An 18,624-nucleotide genomic window follows, 5' to 3' on the forward strand; every position below is an offset into this window, starting at 1 on the left:
TGCTGTGGCAATCTCTGCTGTACAGCAAAGTGACTCAGTTATATCCATAAATACATTCCTTTTTAATCCTCTTCTCCATTATGGTTTATCCCAACAGATTGGATATAGTTCCCTGTGCTATAGAGTAGGACCTTGTTGTTTATCCATTCTTAATGCGATAGTTTTCACTTACCAACCCCAGATTCCTAGTTCATCCCTCTCCCTCCCCCCCTCCCCCTTGGCAACCACAAGTCAGTTCTCTATGTCTGTGAGTCTGTTTCTGTTTTGTAGATGGGTTCATTCGTGCCATATTTTAGATTCCACATATAAGTGATATCATATGGTATTTGTCTTTCTCTTTCTGACTTACTTTACTTAGTATGATAATCTCTAGTTACATCCATGTTGCTGCAAATGGCATTATTTTGTACTTTTTTATGACAGAGTAGTATTCCATTGTATATAGGTACCACATCTTCTTTATCCATTCATCTGTTGATGGACATTTAGGTTGTTTCCATGTTTTGGCTATGGTGAAGAGTGCTGTTATGAACATAGGGGTGCATGTAATATTTTTGAATTATAATTTTGTCTGGGTATATATGCCCAGGAGTGGGATTGCTGGATCATATGGTCATTCTATTTTTAGTTTTCTGAGGAACCTCCACACTGTTTTCCATAGTGGCTGCACCAACTTACATTCCCACCAACAGTGCAGGAGGGTTCCCTTTTCTCCACACCCTCTCCAGCATTTGTTATTTGTAGACTTTTTAATGATGGCCATTCTGGCTGGTGTGAGGTGATACCTCATTATAGTTTTGATTGGCATTTCTCTAATAATTAGTGATGTAGAGCATCTTTTCATGTGCCTACTGGCCATAGATCTTCTTTGGAGAAATGACTATTAAGGTCTTCTGCCCATTTTTTGATTGGGTTGTTTGTTTTTTATTGTTGTTGTTGAGTTGTATGAGCTGTTTGTATATTTTGGAGATTAAACCGTTGTCAGCAACATGATTAGCAGCAGAATGAGTTTTGCTTTTTCCCTGCCATAGTGCCTCCTTGCTATTCCTTGAACACATCAAGCATACCCTTGCCTTGACTCTTCCCACTGTCTGGAAAGCTCTTCCCCAAGATTATACACTTGCCTCACTCCCTCATCTCCTCAGGTCTTTACTAATCAACACCTTCTCAGTGAGGCCCTCTCTGACCTATTTAAAATTGGAACCATTCTCCTCATCTCTGGTATTCCTGATATCCCTACTCTTTCTTTCTTTTTTTTTTTCGGCCAAAGCATTTATCACCTTTAAAAATAATAGCTAACTTATTTTAATGCATATCGTTTATTTTATTTCTCCCATTCTGAAATGTAAGCACCACGAAAGTAGAAGATATTAGTTTGTTCACTGTTATTTCACAAGTGTCTAGAAGAGTGCCCTGACACATAGGAGACAATTAAGGAATATTTATTACATTAAGAAGGGAAAGAAGGAAGGAAATCAGTGATAAGAAAGTGACTTTTATTTCTGTGTCTTTAGTAAATATGTGTGTGCTATAGCAACCATGGCTCTTCAACCATCCAAAAGTTATCATCAAAATGTTTTGGAATAGATACCCTGAAAACTATAAGAAAGTATCTTTATTTGCTGACAGACTACTCTGGATCGTTTCCACTCCATGTAATCCTATGTAGCAGGCCTATCTTGATGGATCATTAAAACATCAATGAAAAGGAAGGACTGAAAACCTGTGACATACTGAGATTTTATCACGTGTAGTTACATTGTCTGGAACAATTGATGCTACTTCTGGAAAATCTGGACTGGACTTCCAGTGAAGTTCTTCAGCTAATACTTGAATGTATGGTTGATGATAGTAGCATTCCTTTGTACAGACTATGCTTTTCAAGCTGTCTTATTACTCATGCTAATAATTATACTAATTCCTATTTCCATCTGAAATTATAATTCTATGTATAGCTTTATTCCATTTCCAAAGTTCAGAGGGACCCTCAGATTTTAGCACAAACGCAGTTAATGTGTTTTGTGTCCCAGATCCTTGCCAACATCACAGAAACTATGGACCCTCTTCCCAGAAAAATGTACACTCACATACACACACCAAAGGGCTTAGTGGGATCATGGAAGCCCATCAACAGACAGAGCCCATGATTTAGATCAGTTTCCTGGTTGTACAAACGAGGAAATTTACAGAGGGGAAGTAAGCAGTCCAAGGTCACATAGCCAATTGTAATAGCCTGGGTACCAGCAGAGGTCTTCCATCTACTAAGGTCATTTCTCCAACCCCTTCCTCAAAATTTACCTTGCTTTTGGTTTTTCATAAATGAAATTTGGACAACCAGGTTTAACTGGGAAAATTCTTTACTTCAGAATATTAAGAAACCAGGGAAGCATGTACCGTCTGCATCACACCCTCATTTAAGGCGTACAATGTGAATTGCAAATAAGGCATGAAAATGTTTCATTTCTTACAAAATTGGGCTTGCTTTTTACCTTTCTAAAAATATTGCTCTTTGTTTTAATGTTCTTTAAAGCAGAAATCTAAATGATGTGACAAAATTAACCATTTGGAGATATTTCTCTTGTGGGTACTTTTAGGGTCTTACAAATTTCTAATATGAAGATGAAGCCATAAACCTAGAAATTACAGAATAGTTGTAGCAAAAAAAAATTGAACTGGGAGTTTAAATGGCTGATTTTCATCCCTGCTCTGTCACGAACAGGCTAAATGACCTTTTGAAGATCTCATAAGACTCTTTCTTGTATAATGAGGAATATACTAGAAAATTGTTAAATCCCAATTTAGCAATAAAGTTCTGAGTTTCTGTAGTAATTCAAGGAAGATGCGACTAAACTTTCATTTTGGCCACATCTACGGGATGCCCAAAATTCCCGAATCTAAACAAAATTGTTGAATTTGTTCGTTATGAAATTTGAAATAATTTAATCCTTCAAACTCTTATCAAAGTGATGCTGGTGAATGGCAATAAGCACTTTATTGTTGCTTTAACCACTTGTTTATGACCCCCATTTTGACACTCATTATTCATTGAAGAAATAATGCTTGCTCACTGTGTGCCAGAAACTTTGCTAGATATTGAGGTTAAAATGATAAGAAAACCATACAGTTTTTCTCTTCATTGTGCTTATAGTCTAGTGACAGAAATCAGTAGTAATCATCTAATCACCACACAATAAGTGTGTAGTTATAAACTGTGATAAATGCAATGGAGTACATAATGCCAAGAATATCTAACTAGAGACTTGACCCAGCTACTGCAGGGTAAGGGGGAGGGGGAGGCAATACAAAGCCTTCCCTGGGGAAGTGATGTTTGAACTGAGATCCAAAAAAATGACTAGCAATTTTCAGAAGTGAGAGTTAGAGGAAAAGGATTCCAGGCTAAAGCATCAGCAAGAGGAAATCTAACGTGGTAGGAGGGGAGCATGGCAAATCAAAGAGGACAGCTGGGACCAGAGAAAATAAGGATGTAGCCGGGCCACGTCACAGTTGGCCATGATAAAGACATTGTTCTTTGTTCTAAAAATAAAGGAACCTATTAAAGCATTTTAAACACTTAATCTGGATGTCAGGTTATAAATTTGCCTGTGGAAATGATGTCTCTGCCTGTAGGGTGGGAAACAGATCAAAAAGAGGAAAGAGAGGAACCCAGGGACCAGTTAGTGGGCTATGATAGAAAGAGGAGATGATTGTGAATACCAAGGTGTTGGTGAGGGAAAAAGAAAGAAATGGATTGATTCAAGGGCTACACAGGAAGTATTATCAACGAGATTCAGTGATGCATTTCACAGGGCTTGGTGGAAGAGGAATGTGATAAGCAGGGCTACTAGGTGTTAGCTTGTTGAAGTGGATTCGTGGCTGTGCCATTCTCTTGGTCATTGGTTTCTCCCTTTGAATATCAGGAGCACTGCAAAAGGACTGGCTGCATTGGTGTTCAGCCCGTATGCCCTTTGAGGGCATTTGGCCCATCATTCCCAGATTGATGAGGGGACAAATCTTTCCTTTCTCCCTCCCTCCCTTCCTTCCTTCCTTCCTTCCTTCCTTCCTTCCTTTCTCTTTTTCTTTCTTTCTTTCCTTTCCTTTCCTTCTTTCTCTCTTTCTTTTTCTTTCTTTCCTTTCTTTCTTTTCCTTTCTTTCTTTCTTTCTCTTTCTTTCTTTCTTTCTTTCTTTCTTTCTTTCTTTCTTTCTTTCTTTCTTTCTTTCTCTTTCCCTTTCTTCCTTCCTCCCTCCCTTTCTCTTTTCTTTCTTTCCTGCCTTTTGTGTTTTTTTTAAACCAAGAGGTCTAGTACTCCTTTTTATTTTTCTCTTTCTATTTGCTAAATTCATCTCTTCGGGAATGCTTGTTCTGGTGTACTCATCTCTTTTTGATGAGAGGTATGACCACAGACACCTAAGTGTTTTTGTGAATTTGATCATATGAATGAAGCCAGTAATAATTTCTAATTATAAGATACTAGATTAAAGGACAAATAAGATGTCCCGAATTTTAAGAATTTTTTGTAATCAAGTATCATTAGCTTCTTTATTTAATACATCAGAATAATACATCTACTGATCTCTGTGTTTACCTATGTGCACACAAGAGGTCACCAGCCATACAGTTCATTTCCTGAAGCTCATTCACCTGATTAGCACAATAGAAACAAGCTACAAATGCATTGGCAGAGGTATTCAAGTTTTAAGTTCAAACAAACAGTGATGTTATATAAATAAAATTTATGTTTCCCACTTCTATTGAGAACAAATGATCTCCTTGTACCAAGAATATTATAAAAGAAAGGCACTTGAGTAAGAGTTATTATGTAGTGCGTCTGTGTTTACAATATACAGTGGTTCACTACGGTGTTTGCTCCATTCCAACCCCTCAGTAGTGCTCTGCATGTGTTTGCTGCTCAAATAAATCCTTACTGAATACATGAGCATCTCTTCAATGCTATCTGGAATGCCCTAGAACAGTTGGATCCTTGGTGTCCCTGAGGTTTATATTTTTGTAATTTTCTGCACATGTAGAGAGTGAAAGCTCTGAATAAGCTATAAAGCCACTGCCTGACGAATAGTATGGCAGTCAACTTCATTATCACATCCCATTTAGGCACTGCCCTGTCTACGTGGAGATGAATAGGTTTTATAGAAGAAATAAGCTTGAAATATTTATGGCCTCAGATACTTGAAATATTCAGGTTTCTTCTGTTTATTTTTTTCTTCAGAATCATAATAAAGTTCCTAATCAGTGCCATTTTGGAAAAATTAGATCATATTATAAACCGTTTTTAATATCCCCGGCACAGTTACCCAGAAAATACTGATGTCAAATGTATAGAAGCATGCATAATCTGTAATCCTGCCTTAATTTGTAAGAGGATAGCTCACCAAATGTGTGCTAGGTGACTAAAACAGAGCAGAAATGAAAAATTTCAGATTTGACACTGTCATCTATAACATTTAAGTGTCCTTGTTTCCTTTGACTTACCAGAGCTATTGTGTTTAGCTTGATCCAAATTTACTTTTAAACACTGGAGTGTTACGGACCTTCTAACTAAATGATTACTCAGATGATAAATGTTGGCATCAGCTAGCTCATTTGATGCTGATTTCACAGCTAAGGCAAAGGTCACAGGTAACCTTTCAGATTTCTTTGAAGAAGCATACGCATATCACAGACGTGGTCTTAATATTGTTTATAAGAAGGTAATACGAGATGTCAACATCAGTGAAGTGTTTTAATTTACAGTAAACTTTTTCCTTTAATATTTATTAATGATTGATACAATGTATTTTCTCAAATAATTAGAAGTTTGAGTCTTGCCTTGTGCTTGACCTTAGCACATAACCAACATGACTGTTAGTTGTATTTAAACCTAAACTAAAACTTCGGAGGCGCAGTGCTCTGCCTGATTTGTGTTTGTGGTGGAAGCAGTGTATACGGCTAATATCACTGTAATCTTAGATGAAAGCATAATGTAAATAAAGAAAAAACTAATTGACCTAATTGGTTTGTTTCAAAATGAATATGATCAGTAATAGTTTGCAATGTGGCACGTAAAAGTCAATATTCTATACTCGTGTGAAAGTCTACGAGTGTTACGTAAACGGTCTCCACTAAGAAACTCGTCCATTATGATGGGATTTCTGTGTATCTAATAGTATTTCACTGGGTTCAGGATGGATGAATCACGATTCTTAATGACCCTTAATCTTGTAAGGTTGTAAGTAGGAAAGCACCCTATAATTATATATAAGATTGTAAGGGACATAGGCCTACGGTTAAATTTTCATTAAAATTCAATAGCATTCAGTCATTTAATGGGTACTTTGTATGTGCTGATCCCCAGCTGGGCACCATGGGGAATACAAAGGCGAATAACAGGTGGATGGCTCCTGCCTTCAGGAAATGTGCAATCCAGGCAGGCGACTGATGTATTTACCCCTGGGAAGAACGAGCATCTCTGGTCTTTGAGAGCATGTATTTGTAACAAGTATATATCCATTATAGGGAAAAAAGTGCTTTCTGTTAGTCATGAGAGAGACTTTTCCTCTCAGTAAATACTGTCTTTAAATTTTGTTTTTGTCAGTAGACTGTGAAATTACCACACACAGAGATAAGAGCTACAATATTTTAGTTGTTTAGACACAGCTAAAATATAAAACACTTCCACCTGAATCCTAGGACCAGTGTAAGCATTGTGTAATACAACAATAAACAAATTTTAAAATTGTCATAAAACAATAATGTGTAAGCATTACAACCCTGCAGTACATACGTGAGTACAGATCCAATTTCAGTCTTCAGAAAACCAATTGTGATGATAGTTTTGTTTGTTAGAGAAATATATTATAAGAAGGGTATGATAGAACTGCTCCAGGCACACCAACAAATAGCTTTAAATCATATTTGTGCGATTGGTTTATTCCTTCATAAATGCTTAACATGGATTGCAATTTTGCTGAATGCAGTGTGAGAGCAATACCCATACTTTTATGAACTCATTGTCATTGCGCTTGTGGCTAACGTGTATTGCTACCGTCCCTTCACATGCAAAGATGACATGATATTTTTGATAGTGTTTCATTAATCAGATACTATTATGTGTCAGATGATTTCAAATTTAGGTGTTTTTTTAAAAGCTCTATTAACATCTGAGCCATATTTCCACCTTGTAATTCAATGAAAAACAACATTAGTAACAATAATTTTAAGTGGCAGGAATAAAAGAAATAAGGTGTGCTTATTTATTATGATATACAGTAATCTTATTCCACACTTGAATGATGATCAACTTGTGTGTTCCTAAAAAGTAAGAATAATTTGATTTTTTTGTCCCTTGAAAGAAAGGCTTTTAGTTTTCTAATTTTCAGGGAGATGTTTGATGGTGGTGTTTGCTTTATCAAGAGACAATAGAAAAAGAGGTCCTAGGTTCTCAAAATATTCAAAATATACACAAATCTAGAACAAAATATGTTTACTTGAGTTTTAGAGGAACAGAAATAAGATAAATGAGATGCCGATTTGCATGCAAATACGTAATTATGGGAACTAGAGTTGGGCGATTCATCTTATCAATCTAATTCTTCTATGAGGGGAAAATGAGTAGTTTGTCAACTCAAATATGAGGTAAGTCTTTTATAAAAAAAACTTCATTAAAACTTTACCAAACATTTGTATATCTTACAATTTAAATATTCCTCTTTACCAGGTAATTCTGGTGTCACTAAACAGATGCATTAAGAAAAGTATTATTTAATTCTTACTAAAGCTATAGTGTACATTAATACAAAGAACACTGAGACAGAAATTATGTTTGTTGAGTGAATAAACAATCGAATGAACAAAAAAAACGTAGAGAGAATATATATTTTATCTTCCTGATTAGAGGTGGAAGCTGTCTTATTTTTCTTGTGTGTTCTTCACAGCTACATAGTATGATGAACGTATTTGGAGCTCCAGTCATAAGAATGAATTCAGTTGCAGCTTTGGGGATTGTGAAGAATAATGTGAATTTATAATTTCAGAAAATCACATAGAATTTAACTGTCTATGCTTACAAGGGGATGATGTAAGTCTGAGAAGCCACAGTAGCAAATCATCTCCAATTAACACGTATACACATTTTATCCTATTTGGTTGTTGGGGATCCTCAAAAAAGCAGAAGATTGCCCTTTCATTATACACTGTACTGTTTCTTGCCACACGGGTTTTCTGGTACATACAGCTTTGCCTTAAGGCCCCAGTTTTTACTCAGTGGATTGTGTATTCTCTACTATCTGTAGCAGAAATGGACGAGGCACATCCTTCCTACGCATGTCCCTGAATTTGGGGCTTAATATAATTATCACGCAAAGCATATGTCATTAAAAATACTTCACCTTTAATTTCTAACACTGCAACATATGTAAAATAGGCACCTTTAAAAATAATAATCTCCACTAAATACTAATAACTGCTTATAGTAGCAATCCTTCTTCCATGGTATTTTTCCTGCAAAGGGAAGGGAACATTTGTGTTTGAGGCAGATCACAAGTGTTCTGACTAAAGCTGCTCTCTATCTGTTGTTTCTTCTACCATGATAGCCAGCTGGCCTCTATCTTTGTACTGGGCTCCTGGTTTACCCACACCATTGGATTTGGTCAGCTATAGGAGAAGTATGGCTTAGCGCAGAGGGCATGTGCTTTAAGTCAGGGAACATGGAGTTGGTCTTGTCTCTTTGGATGACACCATTTTACCCCTCTGAGCATGGATTGTCTCCTCTGTGAAATAACAGTGTTGGATTAAATGAGTTCACAATGTTTTGAGTCTTTGTTTAATGGCTTGAATTTTAGGCCAGTTTGTTCAATTTCGCATTGCCAGACTTCTGGCAACTCATTTAACCTTTCTAAACCGAACCTACTCATCTGTAACTGGCCAGTCACTGCACGGAGTTGGAGTGTGGATGAAATGAGGTATGGCAGACAAAGGATAAACAGCCAACTGCAATGCATTGTGGTTATAACATTTCGCTAAGAGGAGCCTACGTTTTCTCTAAGTTGTGTTAGATATATGATTATAGAAGGTCTCTTCTATATTTGTTTATATTTTGATGATACTTAACAAGGAAATTGTAAACACAAAAGGAAAAACCATTCACTGAACAGTCTATTAAATAACATAAAGTCATACTACTATTATTTTGTGTTCGATTTCCCCAGGATGGTCCCACTGATTATTACATACATGTTGTAATTAGAAAGAAACAATTTTGGGAAACACTGGAGGAAACAAAGTTAAAAATCTCTTTTAAACTAAAGAAAATCTAGAGCCCTAATATGTTGTGTTAGGCATATAGTTGCTGTCTTTCCTATTGCTTTTTTGACGCAAAACCCTTGGAGAGTAGTTCTCGGTATTCTGTGGAACACAGGTTTGAGATGCCCCAGGCTAACTGAAGCTGTCCCCACTCACTCTTTTCCTCCTCTTCTTAATATGCCTTGTTTCTTGGTTCTGGATTAGAGGTATTTAGAGAGATTACCAGGACTCAGCACCCCATATCCAAATCCTCTTCTTTTATACCCATTTTCTATAAGATCCCTTGGGACAAGGCCAAAGAGAGGACTCTGTTCATATGAAGCTTTTGTACCAAATCCTGACAAAGCTCCCAGGTGGGGGCAGGTCTAAGTAGTTTGCAACTGTGAAAATTGGCTGAGGCATCTTCTTGGCCCTTTTCCCTTTTACTCAAAGGCAAGGAAGTCCTTCAAAGGGAAGAGGCCAGAGAGGTTCTCCTCAAGCTAATTTTCTAGAATGGGAGCAGTTCCAGAGGAGGAACGACCCCATGCTCATCTGACTTTGGCACCTTCATGATAAGTGCTAAGGCCTAGTTTAATGTTTAAGGACTTGTGTTTAATCTTATTTTAGTTATTTTTAGTATAAAACAGACTCATTGTATAAATATTCAATCAAATTCAAGATTTATTTGTTGCCAGAGCTTAACATGAGCTCAAAGTTCCCTCTCCCCAAGTTCACTTAAAATGGGATGGTAGGTCTGCAAAGGGCGAAAGGACGAGGGATGGGGGCGGGAATATCCTTGCTCTTGATGGGTTCTGGTTTTCATTCCACACAGCCACTGATGTCCTGGGTGACTGTCTGATGTGGCCTCAATGTGCCTGGCTGGTCCCCTGCTCACCTCGGGCGTCTGGGACAACCATGTCATTGTCTCCACATTTTGGCTGGCCAGAGCCTGCCAACACTTCTTTCCAAGGCCTGATCTGGACCCATGGGAAACCTAGGAATCCTTCCCACACCAGCCTTAACTCTTAGAAGTCAGGGTATGCAGGGGCGATGGAGATTGAGTCTGAACTCGCCAATGTTGTATGTCAGCCACCAGGTCTCTGTAGTTGTTGCCTCACACTCTGCCGGCACTGGGAGAGCTCAGCAGGCCCTGTTCCTCAGGCAGCATCCCGCCAGGGAACAAGGCACCAGCCTCCTTGCTCACGGACATCCCCAACCTCGCGAGGAGGGTTCACGGGAAAAGACAAACTCTAATGCTCCACTTCACATCTGTTCCCCTGAAAATCTCTTTTTTCTTTTTATACTTTACTGATGGAATAAGACGAAAGGGTCTGGTATTTGAACTTTAATGATTTAGTTTCACTGTCTCACCTATGAGTCCCTGCACCTTCTACTTGGATGTGACATAGGGAGGGGACCAGCTGTTAGCTGGGGTTCAGTTGGTGGTACATTTTCAGCAACTTTATGTTGGAAATGTCCTTCCCACAATACAGTTGGCGAAAAATTGATACAAATCATTCTTGAGGACATGTTGGAAATCTCTATTAAAAACATTGAAATTATGCATATTCTTTAAATCAACAATTTCATTTCAAAGAATTTAAATGATCATAAACTTCAATATAAGGATGCTCACCTCATCATTGATTATAATATTAAATTTTAAAAAAATACTAGAGGACTTCCCTGGTGGTGCGGTGGTTGGGAGTCTGCCTGCCGATGCAGGGGACACGTGTTCGTGCCCCAGTCCGGGAAGATCTCACATGCCGCGGAGCGGCTGGGCCCGTGAGCCATGGCGGCTGGGCCTGCACGTCCGGAGCCTGTGCTCCGCAATGGGAGAGGCCACAGCAGTGAGAGGCCCGCATACCGCAAAAAAAAAAAAAAAAAAAAAAAATACTAGAAGTTTGACAATAGGGACTTAGTTAAATACATTATGGTTGATCTATACAGTGGTTACTCTGAGCCGTCATCAAAATGTTGGTGTAAAAGAATAATTGATGGAGAGGAAGGAAGCTCTTGCTGCATTAAGTGGAAAGAACATATAATAAAACAATATGAACAGTTTGTATAGTATAACCTGTTTTTATCAAAAACAACCGTGTGTGTTATACTTGTGCACAAAGATCTGAGGTGAATGCACCCGGCGCTCAGTTTTTCTCAGTGAAGCACTCTTTGCATTTCCAGCTGGGTAATTCTTTGCTTTGGGGAACTCTCTCATTCACTGTGGGATGTTTCCCAGCCCTGGGCCTTACTTGTTAAATACCAGTAGTGCTCCCCAGGCATCGTACCAACCACAAAAAGCCCTCCTTGAGGAAACACTGCAACTGAGTGACTGTTTCTGGGTCCCGGATTATAGTCATTTTATTGTTTCCCTTTGGTTACTTACACTTTCTTCAATTTCCTTTAATAAGTATGTATTGAATTCATAACAAAAGCAGAATAAATGGTATTTGTAATATTCCACCCTAAGCATTCTTCTGCTTTAACCATAACGAGACCTTCAAGAGACTAATTTCTTTCCCTAGTTCCTGCTTACATTTGTTCTACTGATTTAAAAAAATCATCTTAGCTTCATAGATATTGAAAATACAGTGGTAGTATGTGCTGTCCATCCTTCACCGGTCTATTTATTCATCCATTCATCTGATTCATATTTATTAGAATTATGCTATGTGCAAACTCCTGTGTCAGCCATCATCAGAAATGTAGAGATGTATAAGACCAATTTCTTATGCTCTAGGCATTGATATCTAGCTGTTAATCATGATGAGTATATGTAGGGGTCTATTAATGTATTAATATTGTGGACCCTGCTTGAAGATTTCTTCCCCAACCTCCTTCTCTTCCCTTCAAGTTTGAAGGAAGGCTGTCTCTGAGAGAGGTATCATAGCACTCACAGTCTCTTATTATTTCTCAAAATATCTGGTTTAATACACTGCTTCCATTTATTCCTCTTGATCACAATTATCAAACCAAATTAACATACTATCTCAGCAATTCTATTTTGCTATCTAATAATATTGCTTTCCACATCCAAATTTCAAGATAAATTTTAACTAAGGTTTTCGAGGAGTCATGGGGTGTTCTGTCCAAGTGAATTGAATCATTTCTTTGTTCTCTCATTTTTGGCAAGTATATCTGATCATTTAGGGCCTTACTCACAATCTGACTTTGCCAAACATTATAACAAAATCTGATTATAAATATTTTGGGCTCTGAGAAAGCTGTTATCCTCTTATATTCATGTATCCTAAAAACTTGGCCTTTCTCATCTCAATATGGTTTAGCCACAGCATGCCCAAATCCCCAAGTTTACAAATAACCTTTCAATGTTTTCGTTAACCTGTCTCATAATATCTAGGAAGTTGTAAAAGTGTCACTTTTTTGATAGACTTTTTACTATAGTAGGTTTATTTCTATTGGAATTAGATAACTCCATCCACAGTGTTACATAGGAACAAAGGCCTTGTCCCTGGACCGGGAGGCCCTTACATTCTTTAGACTCTGTAACCTCAGGTATCATCTCGTTAATAGGTACTGCCTTTGGTTAATAGTAGCTAGCAGATCTGATCATTCCAAATGCCTAGGGTCACATTTTGAAATAAATTTATATTTTTAGACCTAAGGTTTATTGAAATGTAACAAGGATTGAACCATTAATGTATGTATTTGGAAGTAGAATTCAGTTGCAAATAGAAATTAGTTTTTCACACTTAAAAAATATAGGCAGAGGACTTCCCTGGTGGCGCAGTGGTTGAGAGTCCACCTGCCGATACAGGGGACACGGGTTCGTGCCCCGGTCTGGGAAGATCCCACATGCCGCGGAGCGGCTGGGCCCGTGAGCCATGGCCACTGAGCCTGCGCATCCGGATCCTGTGCTCAGCAACGGGAGAGGCCACAACAGTGAGAGGCCCGCGTACTGCAAAAAAAAAAATATATATATATAGGCAACTATAAGAAAAAAAATTAAGGCTTTAAGGGGGTAAAAAATTCCACAAAGTGCCTATTTTTTAGGTGATAAATACCCTGGAACTGTTTGAGAAAAAAAGTATATTATATCTAACAAATATTTGTGTTTTCATGCTTTATAGAAAGATTGAAATTTCTTTCCTCCTTTACACCTTCCTTTTCTTTATTTGAAACTAATTGATTCCTTTATAAAAAGAAACTGCAAAGACTTATGGGGTGGGAGGTGCTCATGTTATGACGGATGGTTCAGAGTGTGTGTGTGTGTGTGAGTGTGAGAGAGAGAGAATGTGGGTGTGGATTGTATGTGTGTAAAATGCGATTTATGGTAGCGTTTTCTTTAGAAATCTTCCTGATCTTCTCAGAATTCAACCATTTTATAAATGCATCTCCATAAATCTCTATCTTTGGAATACATAAAATGGCTTTTGGCAGCACTTCCTTTAATATAGTATACTGGAAATTTGAAAGTTACTAGCCAGGTTAGCCAGTGGCTGTCCGTTACTCATAGAATGAAGCCCCAAGGTCTAATCCTGTTATTCAAGGCCCTTCTTTATCCAGCCTTCCTTTCTTTTCAACCATATGTTTCACAATTACTCAAGAAAACTCTTCAGGCAAGGCAGACAAGTGTCTTCAAAATACCTTCCAGTTACTTAACAGAATATGTAACTTTTAATTCTGCCTTACCTTTGAGAGGGCTTTATGCCTCCTGTCTGAATTTTATCCAGGCTAAAAAGCCCAGCTCAAGCCTTCAGAAATCCAGAAACTTTCCCTAACTACTGAAATGCACAGTACTTTCACCTCACTTAGTCCTCTTAGCGTTTGCAGATATAGCGTACATATTTGGTTGATCGGGCCAAAACCTTGATTCTTTTCCTTTCACATCCTCCATCCAGGTCTTTAGCTAATCAGTTTACCTGTATTTCAAAATATATGCCTGATCTCCCCATGTCTCCCTTTTCCACTGCCACCACCCTTGGTCAGGCCCTCATCATTTCTCACCTACATTCCTTCCCTCGCCTCTTAACTGATCTCCCTAATTCCACTCGCACAACCTAGATAGTCTGTTCTTCACCACAGTAATTCTTTTGAAACAAACCAAATCATCCCTCCCCTGTTCTTAATCACCCAGTGGCCCCCCATCACACATAGAATGAATCCACATCCTTCCTGTGGGTACAGGCCCTATGTTGTCTGGTTTTCATTAAGTTTCATTTCCTGTCCCTTTACCCCTTATACACTGCCCTCCAGCTACACTGGGCTTCTTGCTGTTTTCCAGACCTGCCAAGCACATTTCCAATACTTACGAAGTACACGTAAAATGAGTTTTATTCATTTAAATGTGGACTGTTTCCTTCTTCTAAAAGCAAATACAAATGCTACAGTTGCCTTTAAAAAAAAAAAAACTACCCAGAATTTCTGATCCTAATTTTAAAAAGACAAACTGTAAGAATGTGTGAAATGAGAGGGTGTGGAGAAAAAGGAACCCTCTTGCATTGTTGGTGGGAATGTAAACTGATACAGCCACTATGGAGAACAGTATGGAAGTTCCTTAAAAAACTAAAAATAGAACTACCATATGACCCAGCAATCCCACCACTGGGCATATACCCTGAGAAAACCATAATTCAAAAAGAGTCATGTACCACAATGTTCATTGCAGCTCTATTTACAATAGCCAGGGCATGGAAGCAACCTAAGTGTCCATTGACAGATGAATGGATAAAGAAGAAGTGGCACGTATATACAATGGAATATTACTCAGCCATAAAAAGAAACGAAATTGAGTTATTTGTAGTGAGGTGGATGGACCTAGAGTCTGTCATACAGAGTGAAGTAAGTCAGAAAGAGAAAAACAAATACCATATGCTAACACATATATAAGGGATCTAAAAAACAAGAAAAAGGTCATGAAGAACCTAGGGGCAAGACGGGAATAAAGATGCAGACCTACTAGAGAATGGACTTGAGGACACGGGGAGGGGGAAGGATAAGCTGGGACAAAGTGAGAGAGTGGCATGGACATATATACACTATGAAATGTAAAATAGATAGCTAGTGGGAAGCAACCGCATAGCACAGGGAGATCAGCTCAGTGCTTTGTGACCACCTAGAGGGGTGGGATAGGGAGGGTAGGAGGGAGGGAGACGCAAGAGGGAGGAGATATGGGGATATATGTATATGTATAACTGCTTCACTTTGTTATAAAGCAGAAACTAACACACCATTGTAAAGCAATTATACTCCAGTAAAGATGTTAAAAAAAAGAAGAATGTGTGAAATGGCAGATATTCTCTCCTTCAGATTTCCATGTAATTTGGGTGCATATTATTAATTTGGTATATTATAGAATATGAGCCTCTTCTAATGAAATGACTTGTATCCTTCATACTTATCACAAAAGTTTTGGCTTTTCCATACTTTTATAACCACTCTAGTTGATGGTACATGGAGACATGAAATTAACTTTCTCAAGAACAAAGCAACCGTTTCACTTGAAAGGTAAATCCTGGAGATTTCAAAACTGCTTATCACTATACACTATTCATTTTGCAATAAACATTTTCTTAGTAAACCACATAAATTAGAACGACTGTTGAACAGATGGGCAGAACCACAGGCATCCAATATTAAGCAGTTGGTGAGCGTAAGATGCCAGAAAGAAGATTTGGACCAACAGGCAGGAAGTTTCCCATTGCTCTTGAAAAGGGATGATCCTTTGCTTCTGACTTTTTGCTATATGTTTTCCTTTGAAAGTAATGCCTTCCAAAACAACTTTCCATGTTTTATATCCAAACACACATTCAGGGCTTTCACATGGTAATTGATATATAAATAATAAAATGAAATGTTTAGGCAGATTGAAAAAGGAACTTCCCCCCTGCTTTTGCCTTTTATGCAAGGATGACAGCTCTGAAATGTCTTTCCTCTGTATGGAAATCTAACAGTGTTCAGTCGCAAGACAATGAGAGGGAGGGAAAGGCTGCACACTGAGGAACAGGGTGTCATTTGTCACTGCCTGGATTCATCAGCCGTGTGGAACTCTGAGCGGTAGTGGCTGAGACAACAGACTCCTTTACTTATTTCTTCTGGAATACTTCAGCAATACAGATTTCACTAAGAGCAGAGAAAAACGTTAAGAACTAGATAGCTAAACTTAAAAGCTTTTACACAGCAAAGGAAACCATAAACAAGTTGAAGAGACAACCCTCAGAATGGAAGAAAATATTTGCAAATGAAGCAACTGACAAAGGATTAATCTCCAAAATTTATAAGCAGCTCATGCAGCTCAATAACCAAAAAACAAACAACCCAATCCAAAAATGGGCAGAAGACCTAAATAGACATTTCTCCAAAGAAGATATACAGATTGCCAACAAACACATGAAAGAATGCTCAACATCATTAATCATTAGAGAAGTGCAAATCAAAACTACAATGTGATATCATCTCACACCAGTCAGAATGGCCATCATCACAAAATCTAGAAACAATAAATGCTGGAGAGGGTGTGGAGAAAAGGGAACCCTCATACACTGTTGGTGGGAATGTAAATTGATACAGCCACTATGGAGAACAGTATGAAGGTTCCTTAAAAAACTAAAAATAGAACTACCATACGACCCAGCAATCCCACTACTGGACATATACCCTGAGAAAACCATAATTCAAAAAGAGTCATGTACCACAATGTTCACTGCAGCTCTATTTGCAATAGGCAGGACATGGAAGCAACCTAAGTGTCCATTGACAGGTGAATGGATAAAGAAGATGTGGTACATGTATATAATGGAATATTACTCAGCCATAAAAGGGAATGAAATTGAGTTATTTGTAATGAGGTGGGTAGACCTAGAGTCTGTCATACAGAGTGAAGTCAGAAAGAGAAAAACAAATACCATGTGCTAACACATATATATGGAATCTAAAAAAAAAAAAAAAAAAGGTCATGAAGAACCTAGGGGTAAGACGGGAATAAAGACGCAGACCTAGTAGAGAATGGACTTGAGGACACGGGGAGGGGGAAGGGTAAGCTGTGAGAAAGTGAGAGAGAGTCATGGACATATATACACTGCCAAATGTAAAACAGATAGCTAGTGGGAAGCAGCTGCATAGCACAGGGAGATCAGCTCAGTGCTTTGTGACCACCTAGAGGTGTGGGATAGGGAGGGTGGGAGGGAGGGAGTTGCAAGAGGGAAGAGATATGGGGATATATGTATATGTATAACTGATTCACTTTGTTATAAAGCTAACACACCATTGTAAAACAATTATACTCCAATAAAAACGTTAAGAAAGAAAAAAGAACTGGATAGCTTTTGTGATGTGGGGTAGTCATCTCTGAATTTTGATCGAGATTCAAGAGAAAGGCTTTGTAACTTATTTTCTCTCTAGGTTATACTGGTTTATCCAGAATATTCTAATTTCAGGGTGTATCTTTGGGCGTGATAGATTTTCTTTACAGTAAATAAGATTCATTGAAAACCACAGATAAATTCTGCCTCTTGTAAATGTCTGATCTGGCTGAAACCATTTTAGTTTAACAATTCCTCCTTTGTAGGAGGGAATCAGTAGATATCCTACCTATAGGAAAATTATGTGTAAGGGCCACTAGCTTCACAGCCAAAGCAAAATTGGCATATATTTGCTCTTTCTTAATCCAAAATATATGTCTCAGACTTAGATGCCAGGGAAAATCGTGTGAGCAAGATGACTTGAGGACCACAGCCCCTTTCACTTCCTGTGCTCAGACCGCTTCTAATTGATGGAGTCAAATTTGAGGAGCCTGAGAGCAGACCATTGTGCCCCTGTCCATACAGCCTCACAAAGGTAGAGGTCATGGCAACCACAGTGATGGCGATCATCTGTACATTTTTTATGCCCAGATAAATTGGGATATTTGTTTGGAACTCATACTTTCTGCCACATCAAAAATTGTGGGGAATCGGTGATGTGAATCAGTGTGCCAAGTTTTGTTTGATTTATTCATTGTATTTTTTGTGGAATTATTTCAGTCCAAGATGTTCATTTAGTTGATCTCTACCCAAACTTTGAACCCAAATCAGCCAAACACATAGAAAGAGATGGTTTTTGCTGCCCTCATGGTTAATTCCTTTTTTTTAATAATGAATTTTTAAAATTTAGTAAAATGTGCTTTTGAAAATGTTTATTCATGTACTGATTTTCATGACTTCTTCCCTTTTACTTTAATTATATGTCTATATTATTTGTTGTTCAAATTGATTTACAGCTTGCTTTTTTTTATTGGGATATAGTTGCTTTACAATGGTGTGTTAGTTTCTGCTGTACAGCGAAGTAAATCAGCCGTATGTGTACGTATATCCCCTCCCTCTTGAACCTCCCTCCTGCAACTTGCTTTTAATGTT

General features: G+C 38.1%; 1 protein-coding gene across 2 annotated transcripts in view; it reads left to right on the forward strand.

Moving 5' to 3' along the window:
* SNCA (synuclein alpha) overlaps positions 1-18,624 on the forward strand; it is a 131,822-nt gene that overhangs the window by 21,824 nt on the left and 91,374 nt on the right. The gene's annotated exons all lie outside the window — the stretch shown is intronic.

This window comes from Delphinapterus leucas, chromosome 5 (genome assembly GCF_059928025.1).
Source record: "Delphinapterus leucas isolate spDelLeu-1000000601 "Yukka" chromosome 5, BTC_Dleu_Yukka2, whole genome shotgun sequence".
NCBI classification, from domain to species: domain Eukaryota; kingdom Metazoa; phylum Chordata; class Mammalia; order Artiodactyla; family Monodontidae; genus Delphinapterus; species Delphinapterus leucas.